This window comes from Scyliorhinus torazame, chromosome 20 (assembly GCF_047496885.1).
Source record: "Scyliorhinus torazame isolate Kashiwa2021f chromosome 20, sScyTor2.1, whole genome shotgun sequence".
NCBI lineage: Eukaryota > Metazoa > Chordata > Chondrichthyes > Carcharhiniformes > Scyliorhinidae > Scyliorhinus > Scyliorhinus torazame.
Genome location: NC_092726.1, coordinates 41,226,344 through 41,244,455, shown reverse-complemented (window position 1 = coordinate 41,244,455; position 18,112 = coordinate 41,226,344). Strand labels below are relative to the sequence as shown.

The 18,112-nt window shown below is 50.3% G+C and overlaps 7 non-coding genes across 7 annotated transcripts; all 7 read right to left on the bottom strand.

The window, feature by feature from the left end:
* Positions 1 to 1,627: 1,627 nt before the first annotated feature.
* LOC140397605 (U2 spliceosomal RNA) lies at positions 1,628 to 1,818 on the bottom strand. The gene has a single exon (XR_011937038.1). It is a non-coding gene; the product is annotated as a U2 spliceosomal RNA (small nuclear RNA).
* Positions 1,819 to 2,603: 785 nt separating this feature from the next.
* Positions 2,604 to 2,794, bottom strand: LOC140397578 (U2 spliceosomal RNA). Its single transcript, XR_011937012.1, has one exon. It is a non-coding gene; the product is annotated as a U2 spliceosomal RNA (small nuclear RNA).
* A 785-nt stretch (positions 2,795 to 3,579) lies between these two features.
* On the bottom strand, positions 3,580 to 3,770 carry LOC140397606 (U2 spliceosomal RNA). The gene has a single exon (XR_011937039.1). It is a non-coding gene; the product is annotated as a U2 spliceosomal RNA (small nuclear RNA).
* A 785-nt stretch (positions 3,771 to 4,555) lies between these two features.
* Positions 4,556 to 4,746, bottom strand: LOC140397633 (U2 spliceosomal RNA). The gene has a single exon (XR_011937066.1). It is a non-coding gene; the product is annotated as a U2 spliceosomal RNA (small nuclear RNA).
* A 785-nt stretch (positions 4,747 to 5,531) lies between these two features.
* LOC140397470 (U2 spliceosomal RNA) lies at positions 5,532 to 5,722 on the bottom strand. Its single transcript, XR_011936907.1, has one exon. It is a non-coding gene; the product is annotated as a U2 spliceosomal RNA (small nuclear RNA).
* Positions 5,723 to 6,507: 785 nt separating this feature from the next.
* Positions 6,508 to 6,694, bottom strand: LOC140397261 (U2 spliceosomal RNA). The gene has a single exon (XR_011936790.1). It is a non-coding gene; the product is annotated as a U2 spliceosomal RNA (small nuclear RNA).
* Positions 6,695 to 12,839: 6,145 nt separating this feature from the next.
* On the bottom strand, positions 12,840 to 13,029 carry LOC140397896 (U2 spliceosomal RNA). The gene has a single exon (XR_011937319.1). It is a non-coding gene; the product is annotated as a U2 spliceosomal RNA (small nuclear RNA).
* Positions 13,030 to 18,112: the final 5,083 nt, after the last annotated feature.

Sequence of the window (18,112 nt, the reverse complement as noted above, 5' to 3'; positions counted from 1 at the left end):
CTTGCAGAAGGTCACACTGCAGTTTGCGGCAACATGCCCCGTTTTGCCACAGGTGTGGCATACTCGTGGCTGTCCCACGTAGTAGAGGTAGCCACGATTTACTCCAATAGCGAAATTGGAGGGGGGATGCAGGATGGCTCCGTTGCTGTCCGTTCTTAGGGTCACCTTGACCTGGTGCTCACTTGTCCAGATGCCGAAGGTGTCTTTCACTTGCACGCTGTCACTTTTCAGCTCAGCGTACCTGGCGAGGAACGTGAGCACATCAGACACAGGGACGTGGGGGTTGTACGTGTGCAGTGTAACAAACCGATTTCGCTGTGCCGGTAGCGTAAACAGAGGCTCCGCAGTCAGGATCGACAGGGGACTCTGGTCACCTTTTTCCTTGAAGGCGTTCAAGAATTTGATGCACGCTGCGACGCTCTTGAAGGTGACATCAAAGAAACCATTCTTGGGGAAGTTTTGCAAGCAGAAGATCTCTGTTGCTTTAAACCCACAACACTCGAGCAGCACCCTCTTCACGAAGTGTTTCCGGTCCAAAGGTGACTCTCCCTCCGTTTTCTTCACTGTGACTCGGACAGTGTTTCGCACTCCGCAGCCTGGTGGTCGGGATGCAGCTGCATCCATAGCTCGTACGTTGGGTGTGGAACTGTATCGGCGTTCGGCCTAAACCCAAGGTTTAGGCCAGCATGTAGATCCACCAATAGCAACCAAGCTCCAAACGTTTCCTCTTTGACGACTTCAATCCCTCCGAGTTCGCCAATCCACAATCGACATCGAAATCCTCAGCTTCTCTCAAACAAATGAGACTACACTTGATCTTAGCCAAAAGGCCGAGAAGCGATAGCCCATATTTTCCGGCAATGGCTCTTGTCCTCCTCGTCCACCGACATTCAGGTGCACCTTGCTGCGCTCGACTGTGCTTTGGAACTTTTAGTCTACGCTCACTGTTGGTCAAGAAACCTCCAGCTTGGCCGAGCACGGTGGAGTCTGTGCATGCAGAACCAGTAAAACACAACACGAAGACATCGTCTGGCAAGCCGTCCCCTGTCGTCACCAGATGAAATGGAGACGCTGTGAAGGCCAAGTGACACCCAACGGAGGGAGTCGAAGTAATCTCCACCTTTGCCGAACAAAGGGCAATCCGTGCAAGCAGCAAGTACTGGCGGAATCCAACAGAGGGCAATGTCTAGTCTCCCTGAGCTCCACCCTGGCGTGTTGGTCGTGGAGTCAGGAGAACTAAAAGAGACGCCGTGAAGGTATACCTACATCCAAACAGGATGCCGTTCAGTCTGTCGCCACACTATCCCGTTGTGCAAGATGAAGGGATGTGGTAACTGAAGTGAGGAGAAGGCAAGTCGGCATCCGAGGGTGAGGGTGAGTGGCCTGTAAATAGCAGCAGGAAATCTGTGCGGCATATCAGCTGAAAACGGAGCCTGGCTGCCGAAAGTCCTCGAGTCCATCGGCTCGCAGCATTAGTGCACGAAGCTCCCGCCAGCAGAAAAGCTAGCAATGCTTTGGAGCTTGAAATGCTTTAAATTGGTCAGGATGAAGCAACTGGACAACAAAGAAAAGGGGTAGGCAGGTTTTGCGGCATTTTCTGCTTTTATACATTTGCGCCCCAAAGCAGGGTGAAGGCACCATTCCTGGAAGCACTGCAAGATCAGGTTGATGCGTGGAGCGGACGGAGCAAGCCCCTGAACCATCTCCGAGTACTAAAAATCAATTTAATATTCGGTCCCCAGATTGAGGACATATCAGATATTAAACTGATAAGAACAGATACTACACTTGATCTGAGCCAACAGGCCGAGAAGCGATAGCCCATATTTTCCGGCAATGGCTCTTGTCCTCCTCGTCCACCGACATTCAGGTGCACCTTGCTGCGCTCGACTGCGCTTTGGAACTTTTAGTCTACGCTCACTGTTGGTCAAGAAACCTCCAGCTTGGCCGAGCACGGTGGAGTCTGTGCATGCAGAACCAGTAATACACAACACGAAGACATCGTCTGGCAAGCCGTCCCCTGTCGTCACCAGATGAAATGGAGACGCTGTGAAGGCCCAGTGACACCCAACAGAGGGAGTCGAAGTAATCTCCACCTTTGCCGAACAAAGGGCAATCCGTGCAAACAGCAAGTACTGGCGGAATCCAACAGAGGGCAATGTCTAGTCTCCCTGAGCTCCACCCTGGCGTGTTGGTCGTGGAGTCAGGAGAACTAAAAGAGACGCCGTGAAGGTATACCTACATCCAAACAGGATGCCGTTCAGTCTGTCGCCACACTATCCCGTTGTGCAGGATGAAGGGATGTGGTAACTGAAGTGAGGAGAAGGCAAGTCGGCATCCGAGGGTGAGGGTGAGTGGCCTGTAAAAAGCAGCAGGAAATCTGTGCGGCATATCAGCTGAAAACGGAGCCTGGCTGCCGAAAGTCCTCGAGTCCATCGGCTCGCAACATAACTGCACGAAGCTCCCGCCAGCAGAAAAGCTAGCAATGCTTTGGAACTTGAAATGCTTTAAATTGGTCAGGATGAAACAACTGGACAACAAAGAAAAGGGGTAGGCAGGTTTTGCGGCATTTTCTGCTTTTATACATTTGCGCCCCAAAGCAGGGTGAAGGCACTATTCCTGGAAGCACTGCAAGACCAGGTTGATGCGTGGAGCGGACGGAGCAAGCCCCTGAACCATCTCCGAGTACTAAAAATCAATTTAATATTCGGTCCCCAGATTGAGGACATATCAGATATTAAACTGATAAGAACAGATACTACACTTGATCTGAGCCAACAGGCCGAGAAGCGATAGCCCATATTTTCCTGCAATGGCTCTTGTCCTCCTCGTCCACCGACATTCAGGTGCACCTTGCTGCGCTCGACTGCGCTTTGGAACTTTTAGTCTACGCTCACTGTTGGTCAAGAAACCTCCAGCTTGGCCGAGCACGGTGGAGTCTGTGCATGCAGAACCAGTAAAACACAACACGAAGACATCGTCTGGCAAGCCGTCCCCTGTCGTCACCAGATGAAATGGAGACGCTGTGAAGGCCCAGTGACACCCAACAGAGGGAGTCGAAGTAATCTCCACCTTTGCCGAACAAAGGGCAATCCGTGCAAACAGCAAGTACTGGCGGAATCCAACAGAGGGCAATGTCTAGTCTCCCTGAGCTCCACCCTGGCGTGTTGGTCGTGGAGTCAGGAGAACTAAAAGAGACGCCGTGAAGGTATACCTACATCCAAACAGGATGCCGTTCAGTCTGTCGCCACACTATCCCGTTGTGCAGGATGAAGGGATGTGGTAACTGAAGTGAGGAGAAGGCAAGTCGGCATCCGAGGGTGAGGGTGAGTGGCCTGTAAAAAGCAGCAGGAAATCTGTGCGGCATATCAGCTGAAAACGGAGCCTGGCTGCCGAAAGTCCTCGAGTCCATCGGCTCGCAACATAAGTGCACGAAGCTCCCGCCAGCAGAAAAGCTAGCAATGCTTTGGAACTTGAAATGCTTTAAATTGGTCAGGATGAGGCAACTGGACAACAAAGAAAAGGGGTAGGCAGATTTTGCGGCATTTTCTGCTTTTATACATTTTCGCCCCAAAGCAGGGTGAAGGCACCATTCCTGGAAACACTGCAAGACCAGGTTGATGCGTGGAGCGGAAGGAGCAAGCCCCTGAACCATCTCCGACTCCTAAAAATCAATTTAATATTCGGTCCCCAGATTGAGGACATATCAGATATTAAACCGATAAGAACAGATACTACACTTGATCTGAGCCAAAAAGCCGAGAAGCGATAGCCCATATTTTCCGTATATGGCTCTTGTCCTCCTCGTCCAACGACATTCAGGTGCACCTTGCTGCGCTCGACTGTGCTTTGGAACTTTTAGTCTACGCTCACTGTTGGTCAAGAAACCTCCAGCTTGGCCGAGCACGGTGGAGTCTGTGCATGCAGAACCAGTAAAACACAACACGAAGACATCGTCTGGCAAGCCGTCCCCTGTCGTCACCAGATGAAATGGAGACGCTGTGAAGGCCCAGTGACATCCAACGGAGGGAGTCGAAGTAATCTCCACCTTTGCCGAACAAAGGGCAATCCGTGCAAGCAGCAAGTACTGGCGGAATCCAACAGAGGGCAATGTCTAATCTCCCTGAGCTCCACCCTGGCGTGTTGGTCGTGGAGTCAGGAGAACGAAAAGAGACGCCGTGAAGGTGTACCTACATCCAAACAGGATGCCGTTCAGTCTGTCGCCACACTTCCCCGTTGTGCAGGATGAAGGGATGTGGTAACTGAAGTGAGGAGAAGGCAAGTCGGCATCCGAGGGTGAAGGTGAGTGGCCTGTAAAAAGCAGCAGGAAATCTGTGCGGCATATCAGCTGAAAACGGAGCCTGGCTGCCGCAAGTCCGCGAGTCCAGCGGCTCGCAACATTCGTGCACGAAGCTCCCGCCAGCAGAAAAGCTAGCAATGCTTTGGAGCTTGAAATGCCTTAAATTGGTCAGGTTGAGGCAACTGGATAACAAAGAAAATGAGTAGCCAGGTTTTGCGGCATTTTCTGCTTTTATACATTTTCGCCCCAAAGCAGGGTGAAGGGACCATTCCTGGAAGCACTGCAAGACCAGGTTGATGCGTGGAGCGGAAGGAGCTAGCCCCTGAACCATCTCCGAGTCCTAAAAATCAATTTAATATTCGGTCCCCAGATTGAGGACATATCAGATATTAAACTGATAAGAACAGATACTACACTTGATCTGAGCCAAAAGGCCGAGAAGCGATAGCCCACATTTTCCTGCAATGGCTCTTGTCCTCCTCGTCCACCGACATTCAGGTGCACCTTGCTGCGCTCGACTGTGCTTTGGAACTTTTAGTCTACGCTCACTGTTGGTCAAGAAACCTCCAGCTTGGCCGAGCACGGTGGAGTCTGTGCATGCAGAACCAGTAAAACACAACACGAAGACATCGTCTGGCAAGCCGTCCCCTGTCGTCACCAGGTGAAATGGAGACGCTGTGAAGGCCCAGTGACACCCAACAGAGGGAGTCGAAGTAATCTCCACCTTTGCCGAACAAAGGGCAATCTGTGCAAACAGCAAGTACTGGCGGAATCCAACAGAGGGCAATGTCTAGTCTCCCTGAGCTCCACCCTGGCGTGTTGGTCGTGGAGTCAGGAGAACTAAAAGAGACGCCGTGAAGGTATACCTACATCCAAACAGGATGCCGTTCAGTCTGTCGCCACACTATCCCGTTGTGCAGGATGAAGGGATGTGGTAACTGAAGTGAGGAGAAGGCAAGTCGGCATCCGAGGGTGAAGGTGAGTGGCCTGTAAAAAGCAGCAGGAAATCTGTGTGGCATATCAGCTGAAAACGGAGCCTGGCTGCCGCGAGTCCGCGAGTCCATCGGCTCGCAACATTCGTGCACGAAGCTCCCGCCAGCAGAAAAGCTAGCAATGCTTTGGAGCTTGAAATGCCTTAAATTGGTCAGGATGAGGCAACTGGATAACAAAGAAATGGGGTAGCCAGGTTTTGCGGCATTTTCTGCTTTTATACATTTTCGCCCCAAAGCAGGGTGAAGGCACCATTCCTGGAAGCACTGCAAGACCAGGTTGATGCGTGGAGCGGAAGGAGCTAGCCCCTGAACCATCTCCGTGTCCTAAAAATCAATTTAATATTCGGTCCCCAGATTGAGGACATATCAGATATTAAACTGATAAGAACAGATACTACACTTGATCTGAGCCAAAAGGCCGAGAAGCGATAGCCCATATTTTCCGGCAATGGCTCTTGTCCTCCTCGTCCACCGACATTCAGGTGCACCTTGCTGCGCTCGACTGTGCTTTGGAACTTTTAGTCTACGCTCACTGTTGGTCAAGAAACCTCCAGCTTGGCCGAGCACGGTGGAGTCTGTGCATGCAGAACCAGTAAAACACAACACGAAGACATCGTCTGGCAAGCCGTCCCCTGTCGTCACCAGATGAAATGGAGACGCTGTGAAGGCCCAGTGACACCCAACAGAGGGAGTCGAAGTAATCTCCACCTTTGCCGAACAAAGGGCAATCCGTGCAAACAGCAAGTACTGGCGGAATCCAACAGAGGGCAATGTCTAGTCTCCCTGAGCTCCACCCTGGCGTGTTGGTCGTGGAGTCAGGAGAACTAAAAGAGACGCCGTGAAGGTATACCTACATCCAAACAGGATGCCGTTCAGTCTGTCGCCACACTATCCCGTTGTGCAGGATGAAGGGATGTGGTAACTGAAGTGAGGAGAAGGCAAGTCGGCATCCGAGGGTGAAGGTGAGTGGCCTGTAAAAAGCAGCAGGAAATCTGTGTGGCATATCAGCTGAAAACGGAGCCTGGCTGCCGCGAGTCCGCGAGTCCATCGGCTCGCAACATTCGTGCACGAAGATCCCGCCAGCAGAAAAGCTAGCAATGCTTTGGAGCTTGAAATGCCTTAAATTGGTCAGGATGAGGCAACTGGATAACAAAGAAAAGGGGTAGTCAGTTTTTGCGGCATTTTCTGCTTTTATACATTTTCGCCCCAAAGCAGGGTGAAGGCACCATTCCTGGAAGCACTGCAAGACCAGGTTGATGCGTGGAGCGGAAGGAGCTAGCCCCTGAACCATCTCCGAGTCCTAAAAATCAATTTAATATTCGGTCCCCAAATTGAGAACATATCAGATATTAAACTGATAAGAACAGATTTTTTTTTTTTTTTTTTTTTTTCAAAAAAATATACTTTATTCATAAAAATTTATCATGAGCATTACAGAAACATTTCAAATTGTCTTGACTGTACATTTACGGCAGGGTTACATGTTGCCTTGACTTTCTTTCATTCAATTTTGATATTGTCATACACATATCACTCTTTACATTACAATTCCTTCTTAAATATTTACATTGTCATGTTTGTTTTATACATTGGAGTGTTGGTTGCCCAGACCGAGGGGCTTTACACTGTTACGCGCCCCTCGGTGTACATTTGCTGGAAAGACTTTACACAGTGGTCTTTCCCCATTGCGCCTTGGCGGCAGCTGCCCCAAGCTTGAGTGCGTCCCTCAGCACGTAGTCCTGGACCTTGGAATGTGCCAGTCTGCAACACTCGGTCGAGGACAATTCTTTGCACTGGAAGATCAGCAAGTTTCGGGCAGACCAAAGAGCGTCTTTTACCGAGTTGATGACCTTCCAGCAGCAGTTGATATTTGTCTCGGTGTGTGTCCCTGGAAACAGTCCGTAGAGCACAGAGTCCTGTGTCACAGATCTGTTTGGGATAAACCTTGACAAATACCACTGCATCTCTCTCCAGACCTTCTTTGCAAAGGCACATTCCACAAGGAGGTGTGTGACCGTCTCATTTCCCCCACAGCCACTCCGAGGGCAGCGTGCATTGGTGCAGAGCCTTCGGGTGTGCATGAAGAATCTGACAGGGAGGGCCTTTCTCACCACCAGCCAAGCTAGGTCTTGGTGCTTGTTTGAAAGTTCTGGTGATGAGGCGTTCTGCCAGATGACTCTGGCAGTCTGCTCAGGGAACCATCCAACGTCCTCCACGGTCTCCTTTTCCCCGAGGGCCTCGAGGACATTACGTGCTGACCACTGCTTCATTGCCTTGTGGTCAAAGGTGTTTTCTTTCAAAAACTTTTCCACAAAGGACAGGTGGTACGGTACGGTCCAACTACTTGGAGCGTTCCGCGGCAATGAGGCCAGGCCCATCCTTCGTAACACCGGGGACAGGTAGGACCTCAGTATGTAGTGAAACTTGGTGTTTGCATACAGGGGGTCCACGCACAGCTTGATGCAGCTGGACACAAAGGTGGCCAACAGGATGAGGGAGGCGTTGGGTACGTTCCGCCCTCCCTCCTCCAGAGGTTTGTACATGGTGTCCCTTCGGACACGGTCCATCTTGGATCGCCAGATAAATTTGAAGATGGCCCGGGTGACTGCTGTGGCGTAGGGTCGGGTTATGGGCCAGACCTGCGTCACGTTCAGTAGCACCGAGAGTACCTCACACCTGATGACCAGGGTTTTGCCCGCAATGGAGAGGGAGCGTTGCTCCCACCAGCCCAGTTTCTGTCTTACCTTTCCTATGCGCTCCTCCCAGTTTTTGGTGCACGCCCCAGCAGCTCCGAACCATATCCCCAGCACCTTCAGGTAATCTGACCTGACAGTGAAGGGGACAAAGGACCGGTCGGCCCAGTTCCCAAAGAACATGGCCTCGCTCTTGCCACGGTTTACCTTGGCTCCAGAGGCCAGTTCAAACTGGTCGCAGGTGGTCAAGAGCCTGCGCACAGACGCAGGATCCGAGCAGAAGACGGCAACGTCGTCCATGTACAGGGAGGCCTTGACTTGCATGCCTCCACTGCCTGGAATCGTCACTCCTCTTATGCCCGGATCCCTCCTGATGGACTCCGCAAAAAGTTCTATGCAGCACACAAAAAGGGCAGAGGAGAGAGGGCAGCCCTGCCTGACTCCTGATTTGATCTGGAACTTTTCTGATTCCCACCCATTGATTGAGACTGCGCTATAGATGTTTGTGTAGAGCAGTTTGATCCAATTGCGAATTCCCTCCCCAAACCCCATTTTGGAGAGCACATCCATCATGTAGGTGTGTGATATTCTGTCAAAAGCCTTCTCCTGGTCAAGGCTGATGAGGCAAGTGTCCACCCCCCTGTCCTGCACGTAGGCGATCGTATCCCTGAGTAGCGCGAGGCTATCAGAGATCTTCCTGCCGGGTACAACACAGGTCTGGTCAGGATGGATCACCGACTCCAGAGCAGACCTGACCCGATTGGCTATGACCTTGGCTAGAATTTTGTAGTCCACATTCAACAGTGAAATGGGTCGCCAATTTCGAATTTGTTCCCTTTCCCCCTTCTGCTTGTAGATGAGGGTGATGATGCCTTTCCTCACGGATTCTGACATGCTGCCTTCCAGAAGCATACTCTCGTACACTTCCAGCAGGTCTGGGCCCATCCAGTCCCACAGAGCCGAATACAACTCAACCGGTAAGCCGTCGCTTCCGGGAGTTTTCCTCGTCTCGAAGGACTTGGCGGCCTTTGTCAGCTCGTCCAGAGTTAGTGGTTTGTCCAGGTTTTCCAGCTCGCTGTCGCCTATGACCTCCGTGATAGTCGACAGAAAGGTCTGGGAAACAGTGCTATCTGTTGGCTTCAGGTCATACAGTCCGGCATAAAAGGATTGGCTGATCCTCAGGATGTCAGACTGCGATGACTTTCCAGAGCCATCTTCTTCCTTCAGGCTGCTGATCACAGAGGTCTCTCTGTGCACCTTTTGGAAGAAGAAGCGTGAGCACTTTTCGTCCTGCTCCACGGAGCGGACTCTGGAACGGAAGATAACCTTGGAGGCCTCATGGGTGTAGAGCGAGGCTTGCTGGCTCTTCACCTCTTGGAGATCCTCCTTGACATCCACCCCCATCGACTGCAGCTGGAGCAAATTTTGCATACTTTTCTGGAGCCTGGACATGACCCCTCGTCTCTCTCTCACCTTTTGAACGCCCTTGAGGATGAAAAACCTCTTGATATTCCCCTTGATTGCTTCCCACCAGAGATGTGGGGCCTCAAAGAGGGGTTTCACGGTTCTCCAACCCTTGTAATTCCTCCTGAGTTCCTCGATGTTCTCAGGGGTCAGCAGTTTTACATTTAGCTTCCACGTCCCCCTGCCTACCCCCTGGTCTTCCTGCAGGTGGCAGTCGGCCAGTAGGAGGCAGTGGTCAGAGAAGAACACCGGCGTTACGTCGGTGGACCTGACCGTGAAAGCTCGGGACACAAAAAAGAAGTCTATCCTGGAGCGGACGGACCCGTCTGGCCGAGACCATGTGTATCTACGCTGCGCGCCGTCTGCAGGGTTGCTGCAGACGTCAAGCAGCTTGGCGTCTTTTACCGTTTCCATCAGGAGTCTGGACGTAGCGTCTAGTTTGCTGTCGGCTTTGCTGGATCGTCCAGCCGCATCGATGATGCAGTTGAAGTCACCACCCAGGATGACCGGCTTGGAGGTGGCCAACACCAGTGGGAGTTGCTGAAGAACTGCCAGCCGCTCGCTTTTTACGGCCGGGGCGTACACATTAATAAGTCAGAGAGGGGTGTTTTTGTATTTCACGTCTGCTACGAGGAGGCGCCCGCCCACCACCTCCTTAACGTCGGAGATGGTGAAGTTGCCTCCCCGCAGCAGAATACCCAGGCCGGAGGAGCGGCAGTCGTTTCCTCCTGACCAGATGGATGGCCCGTCGGACCACCAGCTCGACCAGCGCCTGTAGTTGCTGAGGTGCGGAATTCCGCACTCCTGCAGGAACAGTAGGTCAGCTTTTACATTTGCCAAATAGTTGAGTGTGGCTACACACCGCGAAGTATCTTTGATGCTTCGCACATTTATGGATGCAATTTTTAAACCCATTATAAAAAAGATAGATTTACCAGTCTCAAGAGTCCAGAGTCTATACAGTTGGCTGTTCCAGCTGTTCGATGTTCCCCAGCATGCCGGTGGTGCTCGCAAACTTTAGCACAGTTGCAGGGCTGAGAAAGCTGTTCTGGTCCGTACTGGCCCCGTGATTTTGATGCAGATGCATTGGGGGGGTGATGTAGCCCTGGCGTTCGTCATGGCAGTCAGTAGGTGTTGGGGTTGCAGGCCGGTCTTCACCTGGGTTGTTGCTGCTCGTTACTATCGGGGGTTGGTCTGTGACCTTGTTTCCTTCCCGGTCGGTGGTCTGGGGGGTCTGTGCCTTCCGTTCCACGTTGGTGCTTTGCCTCTTTATCTGAGGCCGATTCTTGTCCTGTTTTCCCTCATCGGATGAGGTGTCGGCACTGAGTGCGCCGGCTGAGAGGTGTCGCTTTTTGCCACTACCCCTCAGGGGGTTCTTCAGTTTGTTTTTTTGTTTTCTCTTTCGTTTGTCCCTGTTCACGGTTTCCCAGGGCTCTTTATTCTTTGTCCCATCCTCTTCCTCTTCCATTGAGTGTTCCTCATCAGATGGGGCTGGGGTTGGGTTGTCAGGAGGTGCTCGGGCCTCCTCTTTTTGTTGGGGGCCCTTCTGTTGCTTTTCCTCATTCTGAACCGTGGTGTCTTTTTCGGTGGAGGGTGTATGCACCTCCTCTCTGGTCGCCTTTTTGACTCCGCTGCTGATGATTTGAGCGTATGTCGCCCCGCGTTTCGGGCAGGCCCTGTAAAGATGGCCGGCCTCCCCACACAGGTTGCAGCACTTGTCTTCCTTGCAGTCCTTAGTCATGTGTGCCTCCTGCCTGCAGTTCTTGCAGAAGGTCACACTGCAGTTTGCGGCAACATGCCCCGTTTTGCCACAGGTGTGGCATACTCGTGGCTGTCCCACGTAGTAGAGGTAGCCACGATTTACTCCAATAGCGAAATTGGAGGGGGGATGCAGGATGGCTCCGTTGCTGTCCGTTCTTAGGGTCACCTTGACCTGGTGCTCACTTGTCCAGATGCCGAAGGTGTCTTTCACTTGCACGCTGTCACTTTTCAGCTCAGCGTACCTGGTGAGGAACGTGAGCACATCAGACACAGGGACGTGGGGGTTGTACGTGTGCAGTGCAACAACCCGATTTCGCTGTGCCGGTAGCGTAAACAGAGGCTCCGCAGTCAGGATCGACAGTGGACTCTGGTTACCTTTTTCCTTGAAGACGTTCAAGAATTTGATGCACGCTGCGACGCTCTTGACGGTGACATCAAAGAAACCATTCTTGGGGAAGTTTTGCAAGCAGAAGATCTCTGTTGCTTTAAACCCACAACACTCGAGCAGCACCCTCTTCACGAAGTGTTTCCGGTCCAAAGGTGACTCTCCCTCCGTTTTCTTTACTGTGACTCGGACAGTGTTTCGCACTCCCCAGCCTGGTGGTCGGGATGCAGCTGCATCCATAGCTCGTACGTTGGGTGTGAAACTGTATCGGCGTTAGGCCTAAACCCCAGGTTTAGGCCAGCATGTAGATGCACCAATAGCAGCCAAGCTCCAAACGTTTCCTCTTTGACGACTTCAATCCCTCCGAGTTCTCCAATCCACGATCGTCATCGAGATCCTCAGCTTCCCTCGATCAAATGAGACTCCACTTGATCTCAGCCAAAAGGCCGAGAAGCGATAGCCAATATTTTCCGGCTATGGCTCTTGTCCTCCTCGTCCACCGACATTCAGGAGCACCTTGCTGCGCTCGACTGTGCTTTGGAACTTTTAGTCTACGGTCACTGTTGGTCAAGAGGCCTCCAGCTTGGCCGAGCACGGTGGAGTCTGTGCATGCAGAACCAGTAAAACACAATAGGAAGACATCGTCTGGCAAGCCGCCCCCTGTCGTCACCAGATTAAATGGAGACGCTGTGAAGTCCCAGTGACACCCAACGGAGGGAGTCGAAAAAATCTCCACCTTTGCCGAACAAAGGGCAATCCGTGCAAGCAGCAAGTACTGGCGGAATCCAACAGAGGGCAATGTCTAGTCTCCCTGAGCTCCACCCTGGCGTGTTGGTCGTGGAGTCAGAAGAACGAAAAGAGACGCCGTGAAGGTATACCTACATCCAAATCAGGATGCCGTTCAGTCTGTCGCCACACTTCCCCGTTGTGCAGGATGAAGGGATGTGGCAACTGAAGTGAGGAGAAGGCAAGTCGGCATCCGAGGGTGAGAGTGAGTGGCCTGTAAAAAGCAGCAGGAAATCTGTTTGGCATATCAGCTGAAAACGGAGCCTGGCTGCCGCAAGTCCGCGAGCCCATAGGCTCACGACATTAGTGCGCGAAGCGCCCGCCAGCAGAAAAGCTAGCAATGCTCTGGAGCCTGAAAATGTTTTAATTGGTCAGGATGAGACAACTGGACAAGACAGAAGAGGGGAAGCCAGGTTTTGCGCCATTTTCTGCTTTTGCACTATTTGTGCCCAAAGCGGAGTGAAGGCACCATTCCTGGAAACATTGCAAGACCAGGTTGATGCCTGGAGCGGAGCAAGAAAGCCCCTGAACCATCTCCGTGTCCCAAAAATCAATTTAATATTCGGTCCCCCGAAGGGGACATTCCAGATATTAAACTGATAAGAACAGATACTACACTTGATCTGAACCAAAAGGCCGAGATGCGATAGCCCATGTTTTCCGGCTATATCCCGAGTTATCCTTTTACCCTTAATGAGCTGGTAAAAGTACTTAGGACGTTCGTTCATTTTACCTGCCTGTATCCTTTCTTGTACCGTTTTTGCTCTCCTAATTTCCTTAAGTTCCCAGTCCACATTGCGACCCCGGCCCCGGGTCACTGGCCGCGTGGAGTTTGCACGTTCTCCCCGGTTCTGCGTGAGTCTCACCCCACAACTCAAAGATGTGAGAGGTAGGTGGATTAGCCACCATAAATTGGAAAAATAATTGACTACTCTAAATTTTAAGAACTGTGTATTTCATTGTAAAACAAAAAAGAGGCTGTCAGAGACCCCAGAGATTGTCCTACACGGTGAATCTGTGCAGTGCAGAGTCCAGGAGGCTGCAATCCGGTGTCAAAGTAGTTTGCACGCTTGCCTCAGCGCGCCAGCAACCCAGGTTCAATTCCAGCATAGGATGTCTGTCCATGTGGAGTTTGCACTTTCTCTGACACGGTTTCCTCTGGGTTCTCTGTTTTCCTCCTACAGTCCAAATATGTGCAAGTCAGGTGGATTCGCCGTGCTAAATTGCCCTTTAGGTTAGTTTGGGTTGCGAGAATGTGGATAGGGTGGCGGTGTGGGCTTAAATAGGTTGCTCTTTCTAAGGGCTGGTGCAGACTCGTTGGGCCGAATGACCCGCCTTCCGCTCTGTCGGGATTCTATGATTCTATAAAGAATCGTAACCTGCATTCGAGCCTGACGTGGGATTTCGAAACAATCCAAGGCGAATGGCACAGGCAGATTGGCTTCTGAAGTACAGCTTGGGTCAGTGGGTGTGGACAGTGGTTGGGAAATGAAACACATACATGTTCGGCTGCAGGGCAGGTGCATGTGTCCGTTGGAGCACCAGGTTAGAACGGAAGAGCGAAATATTACTCCAGACTATATCTGGATGTGTTCAGCAGAGTGCACTGGGGACACGCAGATCTCGTACAGCTCAGCTTGATCTGTTTTTATGAACAATAGAGCCAAAAATGACACAGAAAAGTCAGTCCAAAGTATATCTCGACGTAGTGCACTGATGTGTGAACAGCAGTGTGGATAGGAAGGCAGAATTGTCCTTCTAAAGTTCACCAGCTTCTTCAATATAGAACAGTCGGCTGGATAGGAAAACAATTATTCTTCCTGAGCAATGCTGGATATGGTATTGTGGAAAGTCCGGTGGATTGGGACACTAACTAAGGTGGGATTTATGCAGTCGAGCAATTGGGGGCAGAGGATCTATCCATTTCTATCATTTAAAAAAAATCTTTATGACGTTGAAGACTTGTTTAAATTCCCCCGAACCTCCTGCGCTCCAGAAAGACGAATCCCAGCTTCTACACACAACTGGGTTTCAGGACAGCCACATCCATCGTCACAGGGATGTGTGGGGCTGGCGGGACCATGAGGAACGAGGGCTCACCACTGCGCTATCCTTCTCCCAGTTTTACTGGTGCTTCCAGTCCCATTTTCAGCCTGTCTCACAACTGGCGTGTCCCGTCCATCGATGAACTGTTTCATCCCTAAGCTGAGGGCTTGTAGGTGAATAGCCCCCGGTAGAAGGTCTCAAATGCCTCGTAGACATTTTTTGGCTCTGCCACTGGATTCGGTCTGCTGCTCCTAATATGAGCTATTACCTCCGTGGCTGCCTACTTTCTCAGCTGGCGAACCAGCAGTGGCTGGCTTTATCTCCGTGTTCGTAAAGGGTCTTCCGTACCTGGCGGAGTTGCTGCAATGCTTCCCTCGTGGAGAGCAGATCAAAGTCCATTTGTAGCTTTTTCCTCTCCGCCAGGAGTTCTTTGGTCGGGCCCTCAGAGTATCGCCTGTCTACCTCCAGTATTGGGTCCACAACTGTTGCCTCGCCGCCCTCTCTACCTTGTCTCTACGTGCGTTCTTGGCCATGATATCACCCCTGATCACAGCCTTCGTGGCCTCCCAGAGCGTGAAGGGCGGGACTTCCCCATTCTAGTTATTAATAATATAGTCATCTGTGGCCTGTGATATTTTCTTGCACAAAGCCTTATGGGCAAGTCGGGCCATATCCAACCTCCATGTGGCGGGCGGGGTAGCAGGCATTGAGCAAAAACGTATTAATCTGGCTGCATATTAATATGGAACCATATTGATATGGAAGAGCATTAATGTGGCTGGATATTAATATGGAACATTATTCATATGGAGCAGTATTAATATGGCTGCATATTAACTTGGAACCATATTAATATGGAATAGTATTAATATGGCTGAATATTAATATGGAACAGTACTAATATGGAACAGTATTAATATGGAACCATATCTTCACAGCTCCAGGGTCCCAGATTTGATTCCGAGCTTGGGTCACTCTCTTTGCGGAGCCTGCATGTTCTCCCGGTGTCTGCGTGCATTTCCTGCGGGTGCTCCGGTTTCCTCCCACAAGGCGCGAAAGACGTGCTTGTTAGGTGAATTGGACATTCTGAATTCTCCCTCTGTGTACCCGAACAGGCGCCAGAATGTGGCGACGAAGGGCTTTTCACAGTAACTTCGTTGTTGTGTTAATGTAAGACTACTTGTGACAAAGATAATTATTATTAATATGGAATGTGGCTGGATATTAATATGGAACTGTATTACTATGGAACAGTGTTAATATAGCCGGATATTAAAATGGCCAGATATTAATATGGAACAGTACTAATATGGAACAGTGTTAACATGGCTGGATATTAATATGGAACAGTAATCATATAGAACAGTATTAATATGAACACTACTAATATTGAAAAGTTATAATCTGAGCGAGTATTAATATGGAACAATGTTTATATGCTGGACATAAATATATAACAGTACTCATTTGTAACGGTCTTAAAATGAAGCAGCACGAATATGGAACAGTATTAATATAGAATCATAGAATCATAGAAGTTTACAGCATGGAAACAGGCCCTTCGGCCCAACCAGTCCATGCCGCCCAGTTTTTACCATTAAGCTAGTCCCAGTTGCCCGCACTTGGCCCATAACCCTCTATACCCATCTTACCCATGTAACCATCTAAATGCTTTTTGAAAGACACAATTGTACCCGCTTCTACTACTACCTCTGGCAGCCCATTCCAGACACTCACTACCCTCTGAGTGAAGAAATTGCCCCTCTGGGCCCTTCTGAATCTCTCCCCTCTCACCTTAAACCTATGCCCTCTAGTTTTAGACTCCTCTACCTTTGGGAAAAGATGTTGACTATCTACCTTATCTATGCCCCTCATTATTTTATAGACCTCTATAAGATCACCCCTAAGCCTCCTACGCTCCAGGGAAAAAAGTCCCAGTCTATCCAGCCTCTCCTTATAACTCAAACCATCAAGTCCCGGCAACATCCTAGTAAATCTTTTCTGCACTCTTTCTAGTTTAATAATATCCTTTCTATAATAGGGTGACCAGAACTGCACACAGTATTCCAAGTGTGGCCGTACCAATGTCTTGTACAACTTCAACAAGACGTCCCAACTCCTATATTCAATGTTCTGACCAATGAAACCAAGCATGCCGAATGCCTTCTTCACCACCCTGTCCACCTGCGACTCCACCTTCAAGGAGCTATGAACCTGTACTCCTAGATCTCTTTGTTCTATAACTCTCCCCAACGCCATACCATTAACTGAGTAGGTCCTGGCCTGATTCGATCTGCCAAAATGCATCACCTCACATTTATCTAAATTAAACTCCATCTGCCATTCGTCGGCCCACTGGCCTAATTGATCAAGATCCCGTTGCAATCCTAGATAACCTTCTTCACTATCCACTGTGCCACCAATCTTGGTGTCATCTGCAAACTTACTAACCATGCCTCCTAAATTCTCATCCAAATCATTAATATAAATCACAAATAACAGTGGACCCAGCACCGATCCCTGAGGCACACCACTGGTCACAGGCCTCCAGTTTGAAAAACAACCCTCTACAACCACCCTCTGCCTTCTGTCGTCCAGCCAATTTTGAATCCAATTGGCAACCTCACCCTGGATCCCGTGAGCTTTAACCTTCTGCAACAACCTACCATGCGGTACCTTGTCAAAGGCTTTGCTAAAGTCCATGTAGACAACGTCTACTGCACTGCCCTCATCTACCTTCTTGGTCACTCCCTCAAAAAACTCAATCAAATTTGTGAGACATGATTTTCCACGCACAAAGCCATGCTGACTGCCCCGAATCAGTCCTTGCCTCTCTAAATGCTTGTAGATCCTGTCTCTCAGAATACCTTCTAGCAACTTACCTACTACAGACGTTAGGCTCACCGGTCTGTAGTTCCCAGGCTTTTCCCTGCTGCCCTTCTTAAACAAGGGCACAACATTCGCCACTCTCCAATCTTCAGGCACCTCACCTGTGGCTGCCGATGATTCAAATATCTCGGTTAGGGGACCCGCAATTTCCTCCCTAGCCTCCCACAACATCCTGGGATACATTTCATCAGGTCCCGGGGATTTATCTACCTTGATGCGCTTTAAGACTTCCAGCACCTCCTCCTCTGTAATATGCACACTTCTCACGACATCACTATTTATTTCCCTTAGTTTCCTAACCTCCATGCCTTTCTCCACCGTGAATACCGATGAGAAATATTCATTCAGGATCTCACCCAACTCTTGTGGCTCTGCACATAGATGCCCTTGTTGATCCTTAAGAGGCCCTACTCTGTCCCTAGTTACTCTTTTCCCCTTTATGTATCTGTAGAATCTCTTTGGATTCTCCCTTGCATTATTTGCCAAAGCAATTTCATGTCCCCTTTTTGCCCTCCTGATTTCCCTCTTAACTCTATTTCGACAATCTCTATACTCTTCAAGGGATCTACTTGATCCCAGTTGCTTATGTACGTCATATGCCTCCTTCTTCTTTTTGACCAGAGTCTCAATATCTCGAGTCATCCAGGGTTCCCTACTTCTACCAGCCTTGCCCTTCACTCTAAAGGGAATGTGCTTACCCTGCACCCTGGTTAACACATTTTTAAAAGCCTCCCATTTACCAGCCGTCCCTTTGTCTGCCAATAGTCTCCCCCAATCTACCTCTGCAAGTTCCTGT